General features: G+C 44.6%; 1 protein-coding gene across 1 annotated transcript in view; it reads left to right on the forward strand.

Moving 5' to 3' along the window:
- The first annotated feature begins 7,264 nt into the window (after window positions 1-7,264).
- LOC138349661 (uncharacterized) overlaps window positions 7,265-22,418 on the forward strand; it is a 64,773-nt gene continuing 49,619 nt past the window's right edge. The window contains exon 1 of the mRNA XM_069301035.1: window positions 7,265-7,437. The gene's annotated coding sequence lies outside the window, so the exon portion shown is untranslated. The remainder of the gene's footprint in view (window positions 7,438-22,418) is intronic.

Genomic DNA, 22,418 nt, shown 5'->3' on the forward strand with positions numbered 1-22,418 from the left:
TCCTATAGGGTCATGTAGTACAGTTGCCTTCATTTTCGACTCACAATCGGAGCTCCCGGGTTCGATTCCCGGCCAGGACAAATATGGCTGGACACGTTTCCTTTCACCTAATGCCTCTGTTAACCTAGCAGTAAATAGGTACCAGGGAGTTAGTCAACTGCTGTGGGGATGTATCCTGAGGAGGGTCAATAATTCGACCCTCGGAGGTCCCCGATATATATATATATATATGTGTGTGTGTATATATATACCCAAACTCAAAAAAAAAAATATATATATATATATATATATATATATATATATATATATATATATATGCAATTGACGATCACAAAACACTGATCATTTTATGCGGAAAATCCACAGAGAAATATGAAATGAGGTGAACGTTTCGGCTTTGTTAAAGCCTTTGTCAACACCAGACTGACTGACTGACTCAGTCAGTCTGGTGTTGACAAAGGCTTTAACAAAGCCGAAACGTTCACCTCATTTCATATTTCTCTGTGGATTTTCCGCATATATATATATATATATATATATATATATATATATATATATATATATATATATATATATATATATATATATATATATATATATATATATATATATATATATATATATATATATATAATATAGTTATATATATACATATATATGACGTTATAATGAGGTGTGTGACGTTATAATGTTCATCCCTGTACGGGGTTTTGATCCTCCAGGTTGTTGCTGCCAGCAGAGACAAGTGTATAAATTCCCAGGAGGAAGAGGGTGTGGGCCTCCCCTATTAGGGTCACAAGTTGAATTGAAACAAATTGACCGAACCATTCAGACCCAATAATATGGGAACTTTTTGAAGAAAGGAAAACGGTAGTAGGCCTACTGGCCCATACAAGGCTGAAACAGTGCAGTAGGCCTATACTGATCCATGTGAGGATCCATGTGATGTCTAGATTTGTACATCAATGTTTCTTTCTTACAAGCAAGTAAACTAAAGGGAAATGTATTGTAGTTTACAGTATACGACTCCCTCCCTCCCTCTCCTTGCTTTCCTTCCTTCCTTTCCTTCCTTCCTTCCTTCCTTCCTTCCTTCCTTCCTTCCTTCCTTCCTTCCTTCCTTCCTTCCTTCCTTTCTTCCCTCCTTCCTCCTTCCCTCCCTCCCTTCCTTCCTTCCTTCCTTCCTTCCTTCCTTCCTTCCTTCCTTCCTTCCCTCCTTCCTTCCTTCCTTCCTTCCTTCCTTCCTTCCCTCCTTCCTTCCTTCCTTCCTTCCTTCCTTCCTTCCTTCCTTCCTTCCTTCCTTCCTTCCTTCCTTCCTTCCTTCCTTCCTTCCTTCCCTCCTTCCTTCCTTCCTTCCTTCCTTCCTTCCTTCCTTCCTTCCTTCCTTCCTTCCTTCCTTCCTTCCTTCCTTCCTTCCTTCCTTCCTTCCTTCCCTCCTTCCTTCCTTCCTTCCTTCCTTCCTTCCTTCCCTCCTTCCTTCCTTCCTTCCTTCCTTCCTTTCTTCCTTTCTTCCCTCCCTCCTTCCCTCCCTCCTTCCCTTCCTTCCTTCCTTCCCTCCTTCCTTCCTTCCTTCCTTCCTTCCTTCCTTCCCTCCCTTCCTTCCTTCCCTCCCTTCCTTCCTTCCTTCCTTCCTTCCTTCCTTCCTTCCTTCCTTCCTTCCTTTCTTCCCTCCCTCCTTCCCTCCCTCCTTCCCTCCCTTCCTTCCTTCCCTCCTTCCTTCCTTCCTTCCTTCCTTCCTTCCTTCCTTCCTTCCTTCCATCAACAGACCCTGGCTGTCACTTGCAATTAAGTATTCAGGTTCAGCAACCCCCCCACCCCCACCCCGTGAGGTTGCAACATGGAAGTAGAGTTGCACAAGAGACTTCTGCAACTTATGAGTAGCCTTATATATTCCTTCCAACGTCTCCTTGACCCGTCACACCTGGCTAGATAATGTGGCAGCTTAAAACGTCAGGTATCCAAGTCCTCCTAGTAATATTAAGCAACTCGTCCTCTTCGTAGGATAAATCAACAGGTTGCTAATATGTCGAAAGAAATAACTCCACATGAGACCAGGAGACACGGCAGGAAGTGCAAAATATTCTCGTTGCATACCAGAGGTGTAATAGGTACACTGAGAGTCATAGACAATTCTATCAACATCAAGGGGCTCAAGACTAACGTTCTCCCTCTAAACATAAGAGGCATAACTAGCCGCCCTCTCACTGTCTTGTAAAGAGAACTTGTTAAAATATCTCCAAATGATACCTGATCAACCTGGCTGTGATTCATATGTCAGACTACGCGCAGTGTCGTCTAACAGCTTCATAGACCAGGTGACGAACCAGGAGGCCTGGACAGATACCTATGGTAACCTGAGGATCGGCTGTCATATTACACAGGTATTTATATACATTTATATATCTTTATCTACATAAAAGGATTTGTATTTGTTCGTTTATCGAAAGGTTATACAGACTGAAGCTTGTGGCTATATCTCACCAAATTTTTCAGAGTGATTGGTCGGGATGACAGGACTATCATAGGTAAGTCAGGCTCAGCAACACTGCTCCTCCACGTAAGGCGGCCCGCCTCTGATAGTGACAAGATGGAATTGCAGTCGCCAAGTCCATAGAGTTTCATTGCCTGTTCATAATATTTATAAATCAGATAGTGGTAGTAGATTTGTATTTTGAGGGTTTCTAACACTTAAATGGTGTCAGACCCTTTGTGCCTTGATGAGATTAGCACTGTTGAGGGGGTTGCATCCTGGGATGGGTCAGTAGGCGACCTTGTAAAGCCTCGATACATGCCTAAAGTATATACATACACAGGCTTCTTGTCCCCGACAAAACAAAGGAAGTACTTATATACAAAAATCTACAATGGGGTATTTGCATTCTGGCCTTCAAGTGGTACATTCTGACGCAGCCAGAGGCGGGACCAAAGAGCCGAAGCTCAACCCCCCCACAAGCACAACTGTGTGAGTACATAGTGTTCATGTGGATTATAAGCCTGGACTCTGGGAGACAAACCCGCTCTGTCGATTTAACACTGCGTCAAAAATGCGACAGTTTTGCCTAACCAAAGACGTACGATCCCAAGCAACCCACCTAACCTATCAAGACCAATGTGGAGAATATTATTACAATGTCAATATTACGGTGCGTTCGTATGTACTAATACCTCACATTTTACCGCAATTATTAAATGCGTATAAAATGCGAGTATTAGATGTGAGGACGCGTTGTACGAGCAATTCTCAATTCGAAAAGGATTGAACCTTGCACGTACTAACTTGATGTTGCAAGGAGCGACAGATGAATGTCGCTGGTGCTGGGATTATATGACTAGGGGTGAGTATCTGTCCTAGGGGCTAGCTAGGACACGAGACATGATTTGAGGGACACTAGCTAGAATGTCCCAGCTCCCAGCACTGTTAATATAGGCCTAAAACCAAATCTAAACTTTTTTTTGTGTGTGTGTGCGCGTATGCGCGCGCACACACACACACACACACACACACACACACACACACACACACACACACACACACACACACACACACACACACACACACACACACACACACACACACACACACACACACACACACACTCACACTCTCTCCCAGAGTTGAGAACATTTACAAGCAAAACTGTAGTTTAAAGCCACACACGCAAGTTATTTACGCGGCAAGGAAGTCCATCAAGATCTTCGAGGACGATGGTGGAGGTTGTACTGAGCTCCTCGGGGCGTGACGCCGTGCAGATGCCTCTATCGCTAAGTCAGCATCACTCCAAACACGAGCACTGACCTCTTTTAGTGAAGTTCAGTCCTCATCAATAAACCCTTGCAACGCCAGACGCTCTTCCCAGATCATCCTATCTCCTTCTAGGGTTTCTTAACTCCTAGTTTTTCTTAGCACCTATCTCTTGCTAGCTCATCTTAGCTCCTCCTAGTTCACCATAATTCACCGTATGTGTGAAGGGATCACCTTCTATATCCCCCTTCCTTCTCTCTTCCACACCCTCTCTCTTCCACACCCTCTCCCTTCCACACCCTCTCTCTTCCACACCCTCTCTCTTCCACACCCTCTCTCTTCCACACCCTCTCTCTTCCACACCCTCTCTCTTCCACACCCTCTCTCTTCCACACCCTCTCCCTTCCACACTCCTCACCAGTGTCATCAGTGTTGACCACTACCACAATCCCTACCACCACCACCACCACCACCACCACTACCACTACCACCACCACCACTACCACCACCACTACCACCACCACTACCACCACCACCACCACCACCACCACCACTACCACCACCACCACCACCACCACCACCACTACCACCACCACCACCACCACCACCACCACCACCACCACCACCACCACTACCACCACCACCACCACCACCACCACCACCACCACCACCACCACCACCACCACCACCACTACCACCACCACCACCACCACCACCACTACCACCACCACCACCACCACCACCACCACCACCACCACCACCACCACTACCACCACCACCACCACCACCACCACCACCACCACCACCACCACCACTACCACCACCACCACCACCACTACCACCACCACCACCACCACCACCACCACCACCACCACTACCACCACCACCACCACCACCACCACCACCACCACCACCACCACCACTACCACCACCACCACCACCACCACCACCACCACCACCACTACCACTACCACCACCACTACCACCACCACCACCACCACCACCACCACTACCACCAGGGCCACATTACACATGAATGGGGGTGTGCAAGACTTTGGTTCTTAAGCTATTGTGCACCACTCAGAGGCCTTAGTGGGTCGTCTTCCAGTGTGTGTACTCACCTAGTTGTGCTTGTGGGGGTTAATAAACATTTTTCCATACACTCACAGGAAACATTTTTTTCCCTCCATACACCCCCCCCCTCACCCCAGGAAGCAGCCCGTAACAGCTGTCTAACTCCAAGGTACCTATTTACTGCGAGGTAACACGGGCATCAGGGTAAAAAAAACTCTGCCCATTTGTTTCCGCCTCCACCGGGGATCGAACCCGGAACCTCAGGACTACGAATCCGAAATGCTGTCTACTCAGCTGTTAGGTCCCCTAGTAAATGGGGGCCATTTAGTGAGTAAATGGAGTGAACTAAAGGAGCGGGTTGTAGAGGCTAACTCCTTTCATAACTTTAAAAGCAGGTATGATAGGGAAATAGGTCAGGAGTCATTGTATTAGACAACCAACGGCTAGAAAAGCTGGGTCCAAGAGCTAGAGCTCGATCCTGCAGGCACAAATAGGTGAGTACACACACACAGAAGCCGGTGGCCGAGCGGACAGCATGCTGGACACGTGATCCGTGGTCCCGGGTTCCATCCGGGCGCCGGCGAGAAATGATGGACAGAGTTTCTTTCACCCTATGCCCTTGTTAACTAGCAGTAAATAGGTACCTGGGAGTTAGTCAGCTGTCACGGGCTGCTTCCTGTGTGTGTGTGTGTTTGGGTGTGGTGTGGGGAAAAAAATAGTAGTAGTAGTAGTAGAAACAGTTGACTGACAGGTCAGGCGGGCCGAAAGAGCAGAGCTCAACCCCCGCAAGCACAACTAGGTGAATATAACTAGGTGAATACACACACGTTAGGTTTGTCGAGTTACAACGAAATCCTGAGAGTACTAAACTTTACGTCATCAGAAAAGACGAAATATCTAGACAAATACCTTGGCGATGGCGTGGGGGATAACAGACAGACTAATCCCTGGGGTAGGTGGCGAGAATGGTGGGGGGGGGGGTTATGGACGGAGAGGTTCTGGGTAATCGTGGGCGGCGCGGCGTATGGATTTTTTGGTATAATTTATTTTATACCACAGATGTGTCTGTTTGTTTATACAATGGTAACCTGCCGTCATGCACTTGTGGGTTGATTGGGAGGAGGAGGAGCAGCACCAGCAGCAGCAGTTGTAACAAGAGCAGCAGTAACAACAGCAACAACAGCAGCAGGAGTAAGAGCAGCAGCAACAACAGCAGCAGGAGCAAGAGCAGCAGCAACAACAGCAGGAGTAAGAGCAGCAACAACAGCAGGAATAAGAGCAGCTACAACAGCAGCAGCAACAACAGCAGCAGGATTAAGAGCAGCAACAACAGCAGCAGGAGTAAGAGCAGCAAAAACAGCAGCAGGAATAAGAGCAGCTACAACAGCAGCAGCAACAACAGCAGCAAAAACAGCAGCAGGATTAAGAGCAGCAACAACAGCAGCAGGAGTAAGAGCAGCAACAACAGCAGCAGGAATAAGAGCAGCAACAACAGCAGCAGGAATAAGAGCAGCAACAACAGCAGCAGGAGTAAGAGCAGCAACAACAGCAGCAGCAACAACAGTAGCAATAACAGCAGCAGCAGGAGCAGCAGCAGCAGCACCTGGAGTAACAAAGGAGGCATGCCAGTAGAAGGACGGATACGCCCCCGGCAGGACTTCAGGTGGATGGCCTCTACACAATATCCAACACACGCTAATTCACATTATTTTACACCCAATAGGTGTTAACTGATGCCTAGCTCTCAGATACTGGCAGGCGCTGCCAGCCATTATATACGCTGTCAACCATTAGTTGAATAATTAATATATGTATTAATGATATGTTTTCCATTCAGACTTCTTGAAAGCTTTGAACAATCCAGGGGCCCACATGTTTATAAACACCTGGATTATATAAATTATGTACACATTATAGCTGTTTTGAATGACATTTCCGCTGTAATAAATGAAGAGCTATCATTTATACTAATTACCAATTATGTAGTAGGATTTTTGTTTTTAAATTTCGAGACAATTGTCTTGAGCCGTTGACACCAGTTTGCTGATTTCAAATTCCTCAACGATCATATTTTTTTTTAGTATGAATAACTTGGAAAACAAGAATTATCTTGGGATGTATAATAAAAATAGCTGATATAAACGGTTGTATGGTTTCTAACAGTCGTGTGTATGGACTAGTAAATATGGTATAATAGACAATTTTAGGGAGGAGTTGCTGATTTAACATCCTTCGATGATCTTTAATTCCTAGCATTAGGGGGTTGAACAATCCAATTTAATGTAATGTTTTATTAAACAAAAAATAGATTTTTGTTATATGGTTATATAGTTTTAAAACCAGTATGGGAGTAGTAGAATAGGGGATATAATGGGGTGTTTGGGGAGGGCGTGTGGCGGGAAGAAGAGCAGGAGTAGGGGTGAGGTCCACCCGGCCAACAGCCCACAGTTCTCAACGAGCAGTGCCCGTGGGAGGTCTTGTACCGTCGTGTCTGGTCTGTGCTCAATTAATATCTCGCTTGGTGTGGAAATATATACAGTGGGTGTGTGTGCGTACGTGGTGCGGCTCTAGGGCGGAAAGGAACTCTTGAGGGGTCGAGTGTGAGGCGGAGAGCGATATAAGAGGTGAGTTATGTGCGAGTGTGTGTGTGCCGGTGGCGGCTTGGTTCAAGCCGCCGCTTGTCTTCTTTTTCCCCGCCACGTGAGAAACATCTGTCAATTGCGCGCCATTTTGCTGTTTTGCGCGCCAAAATGGTGTATTACTCGTATTTACCGCCGAATTAGGCTTCCAGGAGTATAAAATGTGTGGTTTTCCTATATATTAAGGTGTGAGAAGCCGGTCAAAAGTCAGTCTAGAAGTCAAATCTTTGTTTCATAGCGGACAAAAGCTTTTTAAGCCCAAATAGTCTTTTCTTGGTTTAAAATACTTGTATAAACCTTTAGGTCGGCTTGCTCTTACTATAAGCCACATCTAGCTAGTTTTGTGTATGCCAAGCATACACAAATAAAAAATATCATACAGGATATATGGTGTAAATCTATTTTCCTTGCTATTAATTGTGGTCTTAATATCCAGTTCGTAAGGCACTAACAACCTTGGTTGTTTATTTATCATTGTTCTTCTGGTAGCCGTAGGCCTATTTGTGGTTAAAGGGTCTATGGTGTGGTGGGTCAGAGCGGGTCTTGGTCTGGAAAGGGGGGGGGGGGTTAATTTCCAATTCCTGGTTGGTTTGGAGCAGCGGTGAGGTCTGCCCTGGTGTAAAGAAAAAGGGGGGGGGGGGTCATATTAATTAATGGGGGATCTATCTGGCTCTTGGTTTAGGGTGAAGGGGGGTTGGTCTAGCTCTTGGTTTAGGGTGAAGGGGGGTTGGTCTAGCTCTTGGTTTAGGGTGAAGGGGGGTTGGTCTGGCTCTTGGTTTAGGGTGAAGGGGTGGTTTGGCTCTTGGTTTATGGTGAAGGGGGTGGTCTGGCTCTTGGTTTAGGGTGAAGGTGGTGGTCTGGCTCTTGGTTTAGGGTGAAGGGGGTGGTCTGGCTCTTGGTTTAGGGTGGAGGTGGTGGTCTGGCTCTTGGTTTAGGGTGAAAGGGGGGTCTGGCTCTTGGTTTAGGGTGAAAGGGGGGTCTGGCTCTTGGTTTAGGGTGAAGGGGGTGGTCTGGCTCTTGGTTTAGGGTGAAGGGGGTGGTCTGGCTCTTGGTTTAGGGTGAAGGGGGTGGTCTGGCTCTTGGTTTAGGGTGAAGGGGGTGGTCTGGCTCTTGGTTTAGGGTGAAGGGGGTGGTCTGGCTCTTGGTTTAGGGTGAAGGGGGTGGTCTGGCTCTTGGTTTAGGGTGAAGGGGGTGGTCTGGCTCTTGGTTTAGGGTGAAGGGGGTGGTCTGGCTCTTGGTTTAGGGTGAAGGGGGTGGTCTGGCTCTTGGTTTAGGGTGAAGGGGGTGGTCTGGCTCTTGGTTTAGGGTGAAGGGGGTGGTCTGGCTCTTGGTTTAGGGTGAAGGGGGTGGTCTGGCTCTTGGTTTAGGGTGACGGGGGTGGTCTGGCTCTTGGTTTAGGGTGAAGGGGGTGGTCTGGCTCTTGGTTTAGGGTGAAGGGGGTGGTCTGGCTCTTGGTTTAGGGTGAAAGGGGGGTCTGGCTCTTGGTTTAGGGTGAAGGGGGTGGTCTGGCTCTTGGTTTAGGGTGAAGGGGGTCTAGCTCTTGGTTTAGGGTGAAGGGGGTGGTCTAGCTCTTGGTTTAGGGTGAAGGGGGTGGTCTGGCTCTTGGTTTAGGGTGAAGGGGGTGGTCTGGCTCTTGGTTTAGGGAGAAAGGGGGGTCTGGCTCTTGGTTTAGGTTGAAGGGGGTCTAGCTCTTGGTTTAGGTGAAAGGGGGGTCAGTCATATTCTCCTGGTCTGGGAATAGGGGGGGGGGGCAAGGTCGACCATACCCCTAGTCTTCTTTTTTTTTTTTTTTTTTTTTTTTTTTTTTTTTTTTTTTTTTTTGAGTAAAGAGGAAGGAGAGGCATAGGTGAAGGGAAGTATAGAAGTGGGAAATACAGTGAGAGGTATGAAAGCAGGCGGGCTGTCCGCCTTGCTGACACGATGTGTGGGTGTTGGCAGCTAAGCTAAGCTGGCTCCCTCTTGTCAGGGAGCTGTGAGTGTGTGAGAGGTTCTTCACATGTGTTTCACCATATATGGATGTCCATAGATGAATACTGTGAAGCATTTATATATAGACACTCCGATGCTTCCACACACGGTATTCTGTTTAATGCTCTTTATTTTATTATTATTATTTATCGAGTTGTCATACATATTATTTATCGAGTTGTTCATACATACACATATATGAACTGTTCATATATATACATATATAACTCATCTTGGGATTATATACTGTGGGGCGGGGTTTTCGTCCAGAGAATCGAGGCTCCTGGGCCACCAGCTGTGGGAGCGGGGCGTCTCATCTTGGAGTAATCTTTCAAACATTGGGTCCTCTAACATTTCGATGGTGTTCCATACCCTGATGGCTTGGTGCTGCAGTCTGATGTTTAGTGGCTGTATGTTCAGGAGTTCGTGGAGCTCCTGGATTGTCTGATCATATGGTGGACGGTGTTTTGCTGCTCTCCTTAGCGCCTTATTTTGTACTGCTTGCAGTTTCTGCATGTTAGTTTTCTTTATGGTGTGTAGTGGTACTGGGGGATATTCTAGATGCGGCCGAACTAGAGCCTTATATAGGTGGATCTGAATGTTAGTACTGAGGCTTCGGAATCTTCTCAGTTTTCCTAATGCTGCTTTGGCTTTGTTTAGTCGGTCCCTTACATGAATTTGTATCCCTGTTCTATTTATCATAAGTCCCAGTATTCTGCCTACCTCCGCATATTGGATGGGCTGGTTATCAAGGATGATGGGGTCAGGGTTTCTTTTCGCAATGTGTATTATTTGGAACTTTTGTTTGTTGGTGCTAATTTTCCATTGCTTCTCAAAGTTGTTTATGAGTTCAATGGCTGCCTTGGTCTTGTCGGCTAGTAGCGGCTTTGATGGGCCCGGTTGGCATATTATTTGGGTAACATCATCAGCGTATGTGATGTATTCTCCATGTTGGGGTTGGGGTAGGTCAGCTGTATATATGTTGAATAGAGTGGGGGAGAGGCAGCTTCCTTGTGGTACTCCGCTTTTCAGTTCTATTACGTCACCCAAGTAGCTGCCGATATTAAGCCTAGCAGTTCTATTGTCTATAAAGCTGCAGAGAGTAGCTGTAAATCTCTCAGGAAGTCCTAGTTCAGATATCTTATATTTTAGGCCTGTGTGCCACACTTTATCGAAGGCTTTCGAGACGTCCCTAAGCACTATATTACACTGATCTTTTTTCGACACTGCGTTAGCTATATGCTCGTAGATCAGAGCTATAGCTGTATGGGCCCCTCTGCGGTGTCTAAACCCATGCTGCCTGCTGTTATACTTCCCTTCCTCTTCCATGTACTTCACAAGTCTCTGATTGATAATTTTTTTCGAATATTTTACCTGGTACTTCGAGGAGGGAAATTGGCCTGTAGTTTCCAGTTTGGGTTGGGGGTTTACCTGGCTTGGGGATTAATCGTATTGTGGCATTCTTGAAGTATGTGGGGAATAGTCCAGATGCCAGAGCTGCATTTAAGATACATGTGTATTGATGGAGTGCAATCACTGGTAGGTTGGATAATACCATCTTATTTATTTTGCTGTTGCCCGGCGCCTTGTTCTTGAAACCCATAATTGTTTTATGGACCTCCGCAATGGTTATGTGTTTCATAAGGTGGCAGTCATCGCGTATGTTGTTAAGGTCTATTGTTTGCGTCGGGAGTAGTGCTGCAGCTCTGTTATCGACTTGAGTTGTAATTTCCCTTTCATTAATTGGGCAAAAATTTAAATTTTCTTCCGGGTTTATCCTGAATATTTTTTCCCAGAACTTCCTGAATTCCTGCTCTTGTTCTCTCTCCTCATAGAGTTTATTTCCTGAGGCGTCTATGATGTAGGGTGTTTCCTCAGAAGAGCTTCCCATCAGGGTCTTTACTTTTTTCCAGAACTTCCCCGGGTTTCTGTAGTCGACTTGGATATTGCTTATTAGGTCATCCCATTGTTTGGTGTACTCTGTTTTGCATAGATCTTGCAGCTCATCTTGAAGTTCCCTTTGTAGTCTTTTGCGCTCATCCGTCCACCCGTGTTGTGTTATGAGTTGTAAAAGATTGTTATATCTGGTTTGCAGTGTCCTGAGCGCCTCAGTGGCTGGGGGGTGTGGGAGCGTTATGTGGTGAGCTACGGGAATGTGATCAGTCATGCATTTTTCAATGGTGTTAATCCATGTATTTAACTCGGCGTTTATGCAAGATGTTTCCTTTCCATTAAAATCTGTGACACTGATTTCCTGTGCACTGCTTGGGGAGGGTGTTGGGAAGGGGGGGGGGTCAGGCCCCACCCCTGGTGTGGGGGGATGGGAAGGGTGGGCTCGGCCACACCCGTGGTCAAAGGGGGGTGGGGGGGTCTGAAGGGTGAGCTCGGCCACACCATGGACTAGGGTTTATCTCTCTTGGATGTCTGGGGTCCCACTTTTTTGTCTGGGGAGGGGGGAGTGTGGGGTGGGGTCGGTCGCTCTTGGTGGGGGTGGAAGGTTGGGACGTGGTCTATCACTCTTGGTCGGTTGTGGGGTCTGGTTGACGGAGTAATCCATAAACCAAGTACAGTAGTACATTTGTGTTCACTCATCTTGTGTACCCCGTCCGCATGACTGGTCAGTAGCGGCCATTTTGAGGGTGTGATCCTCTTGTACTAGGTGCACCCTTGACGCTGACTCCAGTCAGTCCCACTCAATTTAGTGGTTATAGAAGCTGTTGACCTTGGTTACTCGACTTGGGTAGAATACCATCTTGTCTTCAACTTTGCTCCCGTGACCTTGAAGACTTTGCAGTCTCATCCGTTGTTCAAGTCTGAAGCTGGTATTCACCTAGTTGTGCTTGCGGGGGTTGAGCTCTGCTCTTTCGCCCCGCCTCTCAACTGTTACTATTTGTTTTCCCCACATCACACATTTTTGTGTATTACAGTATTTAACCAGCACAGTATTTAACGCCCAAGGCTTGAGTGCTTTGGCTGAAATGTAAGTTTAATCCAAATAGTACACAAGACTTCAATAACACATTTTAAACGTGAAAATTTGATGTTAATTGAACACTAACAATCTTGGCCGCGCTTTAAAAGTTGTCATGAAACGACTTGAGTTAGTAAGGTGTGGGAGGAAGTGCGTGGTGTTTCCTGCCATGCTAGTCCCCCCTCTTCGTCAGTCTTCGGCATGGCGGGAGTCTTGCCACAAGATGGAGGCAGAGACTGGTTGTCACAGATATGGCGTAAGTGTGTGTACAGGTAACGCCCAGTTCTCTGGATACATGTGACAGGCTGAACAGCCCAGAGGGCGCTCTTTCTGTCATTGTATTTGGCGTGATGCAGAAGCTGCTATGGCGGTATGTTCACTGGAGTGAATGACATAACATAAGAACAAAGGTAACTGCAGAAGGCCTATTTTCCCCATACGAGGCAGCTCCTATTTACAACCACCCAATCCCACTCATATACATGTCCATCCCACGCTTGAAACAATCGAGGGACCACACCTCCACTACGTGACGCGGTAATTGGTTCCACAAATCAACACTCCTTGATTTGTCCCAGCGGGCGTTCTAACTATTCATTGCAATGTTATTTTTGCTGCTTCAGGGAAGAAAAATAAAACTAGCAGCTGAGTGGACAGCGCTAGGGATTTGTAGTCCTAAGGTTCCGGGTTCGATCCGCGTTGGAGGCGGAAACAAATGGGCAGTTTTCACCCAGATGCCCTTGTTCACCTAGCAGTAAATAGGTACCCGGAAGTTACAGCTGCTACGGGCTGCTTCCTGGGTGTGTGTAAGAGGCAGAGGACCGGGTCGCATGGGACGCTAAGCCCCGAAATCATCTCAAGATAACCAAGATAGCTTGGTTGGTTTGTGTTGCATGTTCTCCCCCTACCTCCTCATAACCTTACATTGTGAGGTAGCCCCACAGTCAGAGGCGTGACTCGTAGCCTAAAGACCTTAAGCTGACATACACGTTTGTAAACTTGTAAACTCCGCTTGCAGACTACATGGCAAATAGTCCCGTGTATCAATCGGTTGTCAGATGTATCTAAATGGCCTAATGAACACGTGTAGTCTTCATTAGGATCTTGCACATTCACTAGTGCAAGATCCATTTAGATCTTGCACTAGTGAAAACTGAAAATTTATTTAAAGATTTTTTTTTTAAGAAAGGCGGCGTTGGCAGAGCTGTGGGCGTCGTTAGTGGCGTGACCTTGATAGTCGTCCCGGGAAAGTTGTTGCTTAGGGTGGGTTGGTGGCTCCCGTTATCCTGGGGCTGTGTTCCTTCACCTAGTTGTGCTTGCGGGGGCTGAGCTTCGTATCTTTGATCCCACCACTCGCATGTCAATCAACTGATGTAGATTCCCACGAGTATTGGGCTCTTGATCATATCTACCTTTGAAACGTGTCTACATTTGTGTGCCCGTGTTCGGTCGCTCGCGTCCTTCGTGAACCACATCTGCCCTAAGGTAGACACGTGCCCATCAGCGAGTTGGTGTTAAATGGAGATGCAGCAGTGTACTTGGAGGCCCGGACAGCCTCCCCCGACCAGCTGCTGGGGAGGGTCGGACGGACGGCCGGCATTTCCTGCCAGGAATGTCGAGCACAGTAAGGCGTGGAGGAGTCTTGTTTAGCTTCTTGGTTCGTGAAAATGTCCGGGTTTAGTCATGTTGTACAAGAGACCGGCTGTCAAGGCTGAGTTAAAATGATCATGTATATCGTTAGGACGTGATGTTTTAGCTTGGCCCGTGCTGGGAAAGCTTAGGTGGGTAACAATTGAATAGTCCTAATCTAATTATGCCCTAATGAAGACCATGAGCCGCGGCCTCGCAAGCTTTTTGAAGTATAATATTAGGTTTTCGTGTGATTCGCCTTCAATGTGTTCATAAATTTTAAACATTGTACATACTCGGAGAGTTCTAGATGTACTTCTCTCCAAGCCAGACTTGTCTTTAGATGGCTTATCTTTATATCTTGTACTTCAAAAGTCCAGCGGTATCTAGCTGTTGCTTAGTGGTCCACAAGCTTCTGATTCATTAAAACGCGGATGGTCCGGCACTTAGTGCTTTTTTATAAAAAAAATATGTATATATTTTGTTTTTCCTCCTTTAGGAACTTGTCTAAACGTTTCTTAAACGTTACCTTGCGCTGATTCAGCGGACCAACGTGCTCCGTGGCCCGACCACTGGTTTGGTTAACCCTCTAGGCCCGTATGGTGGTTTTCTCTTAAATCGCAAGGTTCAGGATCTACCTTGGGCAATTCTTTGATTACTGGCTTACGGATTACGTTCGCAAGAGCTATCACTCGATTTAGCATGTATATTGCTAGTTACGAAGCCGTCTGTGGTGACCTAAATTAGAGGAAATACTGTAGTTGTGATAGTCTTGCTTACCAGTGTCAACTGTTCACTGTCGTGTAGACCTGTTACCATTAGGGTTATGCTAACTTGATGTGCAATGGTTCCCAGATTACAGTTCCTCAAGAATTTGCAAACGACTTGGGGGGGGGGGGGGGTACAACCTTGCCATCTTTATTTTTTTTGTGATTGTCAGGAACTCGTTCGCGGAGTATCCAAGCATTTCAAATTTACTCAGCCTGCAGGAAGACATTTTGACTGAAGTGTGATCACGCACTAAAAATTGAATTTAATGAACTGTCATTTAGATGTTTTGACAAGATTGGCGTGGTATCAGCCCGGGACCTTTTAATTTTTTTTCTATAACCCCGGCCGAGTTTAAAGAACATTTTTGCTTTAATATGGGCCAACTTGGTTAATTCAAATTAACGTACCCGCGGTCCGGTCTCGGATCAGGCCTTTGATTCAGGCTACAGAGCCTGACATACACAACCATAGGCCAGGGAAGAGCTTCTCGCAGGAAGAGTATGGCGGCCAAAGGAACCAACAACATTTTTCCGGAGGGCTAAAAAAAACTTCACGAATAAATTACCGAATGCGTAAATAATAAACAAATTCTGGGTTCAGATTGAATCTTGAATACTTGTTTTGCAGTTTTATATTTCGGTATATTCTTTGTTACTTCCTTGTAGTTGTCTCCCTTTACATATTTACCTGTAATATTTTCTTGTACAGAAATGATTTTGTAGGAAGTGTTATTTTACCCCCCCCACCCTCCCCCCACCCCCCCAGGCGTGTTGTGATCATTTCCACTGTCCTTATTTATAATGATAGAATATTGCTCGACATACGTAAATAAAATCTAAAGTAAATTTTGATTACTTTAATTTTGAACTTTTTAATGAACTTTGAATAATTTATTTACTTTTGATTTAATTTCCAGTTTTCAAAACTGGATTAATGAGTGGTGGAATTCGCGCACTGGGGACTCAGGCTCAGTAGAAATGGGGAAGACTGATAAATAAGGTTGGTCCCCCTGCAGATGGGAGTAGGGGAGAGGACTAGGAATTTGGCCTTCCCAGTCAGATGTAAATGGAGAGCACATTAAATGGCACTCAAAAATAGGCAGTGATAAAAAATTGAGCCATTGGCTTAGGCCTTAAACTAGCTTGTCAGCTGGGGACGGCAAGTGTCATTTGTCACTGAAGAACGTGGCACTTTTTGTTACTGTAGACGATTTTTCCTCAAACCTCATTTTTTTTTTGAGGACTTTAATATTTAGAATGTTTGTAATGTGAATGAGGCAAAGTACTTGGGCTAGGCCAACTAATATGGTTCATTATGTATTAAGACTATTTACTTGTGGCGGATGGTAGGCAACACAGTTTTTTCTACCACTTACGTAACCGTGTAATTACAGTGTGATGGTTTCGGGGCTTAGCGTCCCTGCGGCCCGGTCGTCGACCAGGCCCTGTTGGTGGATTGCTCGACCAGGCTGTTGGACGCGGTTGTTCGCAGCCTGACGTATGAGTCTGGTTGATCATGTATCCTTTGTAGGTGTTTATCCAGTTCAATCTTGAACACTGTGAAGGATCAGCCAGTTCTGTCCCTTATGTGTAGTGGAAGCGTGTTGAACATTCTCGGGCCTCTGATGTTGATAGTATCTATTGTAGTCGGTGGTTGGTCTGGGGTCTTGGCATAACACGGGGTTATCTTGAGATGATTTCCGGAGTTTAGTGTCCCCGCGGCTCGGTCCTCGACCAGTCCTCCACCCCCAGGAAGCAGCCCGTGACAGCTGACTAACTCACAGGTACCTATTTACTGCTAGGTAACAGGGGCATCAGAGTGAAAGAAACTGCCCATTGTTTCTCACCAGCGCCCGGGACCACAGGATCACGCGTCCAGCGTTGTGTCCGCTCAGCCACCGGCTCCCCACCAGGGTGCCAGAGGTGCGGTTCTGGCCGCGTGCGTTTGGGTGTTGTCTGCTGACCGTGTTGACCCGAGGGCGGAGTACTCTTTATTTGCGTGGGTGATAAAGTGCAGCTCTTGGGTCCCGCCTCTCAACCCTTAATATAGTTGAGCCTGTTGAGCTCTCTTATCTACATATAAAGCTGTACGTCCAGGTCTCTGACAACGCTGCCTGGCTAGAGGTCTGGTCAACCAGGCTGTTAGACGCCGCTACTCAGTCTGACGTATGCAGACTTTGAATTATGAACTATTTAAAATGTGACAATTACGACAGCATAATCTTATTGGTCAATGTTCTAAATCTTAATCGTAGGATACATGAGCAACTGGGCTGTAGATTCATATGTCTGACTGCGAGTAGCAGCGTCTAACAGCCTGGTTGACCAGATTAGCAAGGCAGTGTGCTCAGCCTGGTCGCACAGCTTTAAATGTAAATAATACCGCCCAATTGGTTCAATACCTATACTATCTAGGAAGGGTCGAAAGGCGGGACCCAAGAGCCGTGGCTCATCTGCCATGAGTGGTGTTACAGGGTCCAGCTGACCTAAGAGTAGCCCCTCCCAACCCCCCCTCGACGAGTGGCTCCAGGCTAAAGAGACAGATCCAGTTGGACATTCAGATCCATAGATCTACTTTGGGGAGTAGAACAACTCCCAGAACCCCATCAAGCAAGCAGTTCATCCCCCTATCCCTCTAGATGAAAGAATTGTACGGGGGATATCTGTCCAGGTTGGAACAAAAGGATGGGCGTTTTCTTCCTACATGAATAAATGAAATGTTGTTAGTGGAGTACCTCAGGGCTCTGTCCTGGGACCTCTGTTGTTTATAATATATATAAATGATTTAGATTCAGGTTTGAGTAGCAACATTTGCAAATTTGCCGATGATACGAAAATCGGTAGGGAAATTAATTCGGAGGACGACTCACTATCACTTCAAGTTGATCTAGATAGGGTTTTGAAATGGTCAAAGGATTGGCAAATGCAGTTTAACGCTGATAAATGTAAAGTTCTGAGGCTAGGTAACGATGTTAGTTACAAGATACGAGCTAGATGGTGTTGAGATTGCGAAGTCGGATTGCGAAAGGGATCTGGGAGTTATGATTAGTAAGAATTTAAAACAAAAGGATCAATGCATGAATGTTCGTAATAAGGCGAATAGGACACTGGGATTTATTAATCGAAGCGTTAGTAACAAGACACCTGGTGTGGTTCTTAAGCTATATCTTGCTCTGGTTAGGCCCCATTTAGATTATGCAGTACAGTTTTGGTCGCCGTATTATAGAATGGATATAAATTCACTTGAACGTGTCCAACGTAGGATGACAAAGTTAATTCCCCAAATTAGAAATCTTTCATATGAAGAAAGATTAACAAAGCTTAAGTTGCATTCACTGGAAAGGCGAAGAGTTAGGGATGACATGATAGAGGTTTACAAGTGGATGAATGGACATAACAGGGGGGATATTAATAGGGTATTAAAAATATCAACACAATTCAGAACACGAAACAATGGGTATAAATTGGATAAGTTTAGACTTAGGAAAGACTTGGGTAAATACTGGTTCAGTAACAGGGTTAGTGATTTGTGGAACCAACTGCCGCGTAACGTGGTGGAGGTGGGGTCCCTCGATTATTTCAAGCGCGGGTTGGACAAGTATGAGTGGGATTGGGTGGTTATAGATAGGAGCTGCCTCGTATGGGCCAATAGGCCTTCTGCAGTTACATAAGAAGAACATAAGAACAAAGGTAACTGCAGAAGGCCTATTGGCCCATACGAGGCAGCTCCTATTCTATAACCACCCAATCCCACTCATATACTTGTCCAACCCGTGCTTGAAACAATCGAGGGACCCCACCTCCACAATGTTACGCGGCAATTGGTTCCACAAATCAACAACCCTGTTACTGAACCAGTATTTACCCAAGTCTTTCCTAAATCTAAACTTATCCAATTTATATCCATTGTTTCGTGTTCTGTCCTGTGTTGATACTTTTAATACCCTATTAATATCCCCCCGGTTATGTCCATTCATCCACTTGTAAACCTCTATCATGTCACCCCTAACTCTTCGCCTTTCCAGTGAATGCAACTTAAGCTTTGTTAATCTTTCTCCATATGAAAGATTTCTAATTTGGGGAATTAACTTAGTCAGCCTACGCTGGACACGTTCAAGTGAATTTATATCCATTCTATAATATGGCGACCAAAACTGAACTGCATAATCTAAATGGGGCCTAACTAGAGCAAGATATAGCTTGAGAACCACACCAGGTGTCTTGTTACTAACGCTGCGATTAATAAATCCAAGTGTCCGATTTGCCTTATTACGAACATTTATGCATTGATCCTTTTGTTTTAAATTCTTACTAATCATAACTCCCAGATCCCTTTCGCAATCCGACTTCGCAATCACAACACCATCTAGCTCGTATCTTGTAACTCTATCATCATTACCTAACCTCAGAACTTTACATTTATCAGCATTAAACTGCATCTGCCAATCCTTTGACCATTTCAAAACCCTATCTAGATCAACTTGAAGTGATAGTGAGTCCTCCTCCGAATTAATTTCCCTACCGATTTTCGTATCATCGGCAAATTTGCAAATGTTGCTACTCAAACCTGAATCTAAATCATTTATATATATTATAAACAACAGAGGTCCCAGGACAGAGCCTTGAGGCACTCCACTTACAACATTTTCCCACTCTGACTTGATTCCATTTATACTAACTCTGTTTCCTTTGGTATAGCCATGCCCTAATCCAGCTTAATATAGCACCCCCAATACCATGAGACTCTATTTTTTTAATCAGTCTTTCATGTGGCACTGTATCAAAAGCTTTGCTAAAGTCAAGGTATACAACATCGCAATCCTTACCACTATCAACTGCCTCAACAATGCTAGAATAAAAAGATAACAAATTTGTTAAACATGAACGGCCATTTATAAAACCATGTTGCGACTCAATTATTAATTTATGTTTTTCAAGATGAAGACGAATTTTATTTGCTATTATAGATTCCAGTAACTTTCCCACAATAGACGTTAGGCTAATTGGTCGATAGTTAGACGCAAGTGATCTATCTCCTTTCTTAAAAACTGGTATCACATTAGCAACTTTCCAAAACTCTGGCACTCTGCCTGACTCTATTGATTTATTAAATATGGTTGACAGTGGGTCACAAAGCTCCTCTTTGCATTCTTTAAGCACCCTAGCAAACACTTCATCCGGCCCTGGGGATTTGTTTGGTTTGAGTTTTACTATTTGTTTAAGAACATCCTCCCTGGTAACTGCTAAACTCGTCAACCTGTCCTCGTCCCCACCCACATAGACTTGTTCGGCTGAAGGCATATTGTTAAGTTCCTCTTTAGTAAATACAGATACAAAATATTTATTAAAAATACTACTCATCTCTTCATCACTATCTGTTATTTGACCTGTCTCAGTTTTTAATGGACCTATCCTTTCCCTAGTCTTAGTACGATATAACTGAAAAAACCCTTTAGGATTTGTCTTTGCTTGCCCTGCTATGCGAACTTCATAGTTTCTTTTTGCTTTCCTTATCTCTTTTTTAACATTTCTAACCAGTTGTACGAATTCCTGTTCTAAAGTGACCTCCCCATTTTTAATCCTTTTGTACCAAGCTCTCTTTTTACCTATAAGGTTCTTCAAATTCTTTGTTATCCACTTTGTTCTTATGTTATGTTACCTTTGTTCTTATGTTCTTATGAACAGGCGACCTGTTCTTTAGTGCCAATATGAAGCAAAGCCTCCGTAGATCCTGTTCTTCTGTTCCAACATGGTATGGAGGCTTTGTAGTAGATCCTGCTCCCAGAGTCTACTCCAGTTGTACCTGGCGTAGATTGCAGTAGCCATTGGGATGAAATATCTAGAGCATCTAGATCTAACAGTATTTATGTCATGGGTGACTTTAATTTTAGCGGAATAAACTGGTTGAACAAAACAGGGAATAGTGAAGCAGAAGATTTTCTAGAATTAATTGACGATTGCTTTCTTACGCAACACATTAAGGAACCAACACGGGAAAATAATATTTTAGATTTAGTGTTAACTAACAGGGAAACGCAAATTAATGACATCGAAATAGGGAGTGAGCTAGGGAGCAGTGATCACAAAGAAATCAGATTTAGCATAGAATGGAATAGACCAGTAGGAGAAAATTCTGTTAAAGTGCCAGATTTTCGAAAAGCTGATTTTAATAGCCTAAGAAATTTTTTGGGTCAAATTGATTGGAAAGGCTTGGGTATGGGGTGTGGGCCGGTCTTGGAGCGAGACATGAACCCAGCGATAGGTGACTTAAATGGGAATTTCGATGTGGATTCAATATATAACTTATTTAAGAATATTCTAAACAAAGCACAGGAACGTAGTATACCATACAAATTGAATAGATCGTATACTAATGACCCAAAGTGGATAACAAAGAATTTGAAGAACCTTATAGGTAAAAAGAGAGCTTGGTACAAAAGGATTAAAAATGGGGAGGTCACTTTAGAACAGGAATTCGTACAACTGGTTAGAAATGTTAAAAAAGAGATAAGGAAAGCAAAAAGAAACTATGAAGTTCGCATAGCAGGGCAAGCAAAGACAAATCCTAAAGGGTTTTTTCAGTTATATCGTACTAAGACTAGGGAAAGGATAGGTCCATTAAAAACTGAGACAGGTCAAATAACAGATAGTGATGAAGAGATGAGTAGTATTTTTAATAAATATTTTGTATCTGTATTTACTAAAGAGGAACTTAACAATATGCCTTCAGCCGAACAAGTCTATGTGGGTGGGGACGAGGACAGGTTGACGAGTTTAGCAGTTACCAGGGAGGATGTTCTTAAACAAATAGTAAAACTCAAACCAAACAAATCCCCAGGGCCGGATGAAGTGTTTGCTAGGGTGCTTAAAGAATGCAAAGAGGAGCTTTGTGACCCACTGTCAACCATATTTAATAAATCAATAGAGTCAGGCAGAGTGCCAGAGTTTTGGAAAGTTGCTAATGTGATACCAGTTTTTAAGAAAGGAGATAGATCACTTGCGTCTAACTATCGACCAATTAGCCTAACGTCTATTGTGGGAAAGTTACTCGAATCTATAATAGCAAATAAAATTCGTCTTCATCTTGAAAAACATAAATTAATAATTGAGTCGCAACATGGTTTTATAAATGGCCGTTCATGTTTAACAAATTTGTTATCTTTTTATTCTAGCATTGTTGAGGCAGTTGATAGTGGTAAGGATTGCGATGTTGTATACCTTGACTTTAGCAAAGCTTTTGATACAGTGCCACATGAAAGACTGATTAAAAAAATAGTCTCATGGTATTGGGGGTGCTATATTAAGCTGGATTAGGGCATGGCTATACCAAAGGAAACAGAGAGTTAGTATAAATGGAATCAAGTCAGAGTGGGAAAATGTTGTAAGTGGAGTGCCTCAAGGCTCTGTCCTGGGACCTCTATTGTTTATAATATATATAAATGATTTAGATTCAGGTTTGAGTAGCAACATTTGCAAATTTGCCGATGATACGAAAATCGGTAGGGAAATTAATTCGGAGGAGGACTCACTATCACTTCAAGTTGATCTAGATAGGGTTTTGAAATGGTCAAAGGATTGGCAGATGCAGTTTAATGCTGATAAATGTAAAGTTCTGAGGTTAGGTAATG

This window comes from Procambarus clarkii, chromosome 45, assembly GCF_040958095.1.
Source record: "Procambarus clarkii isolate CNS0578487 chromosome 45, FALCON_Pclarkii_2.0, whole genome shotgun sequence".
Classification (NCBI taxonomy): Eukaryota; Metazoa; Arthropoda; class Malacostraca; order Decapoda; family Cambaridae; genus Procambarus; species Procambarus clarkii.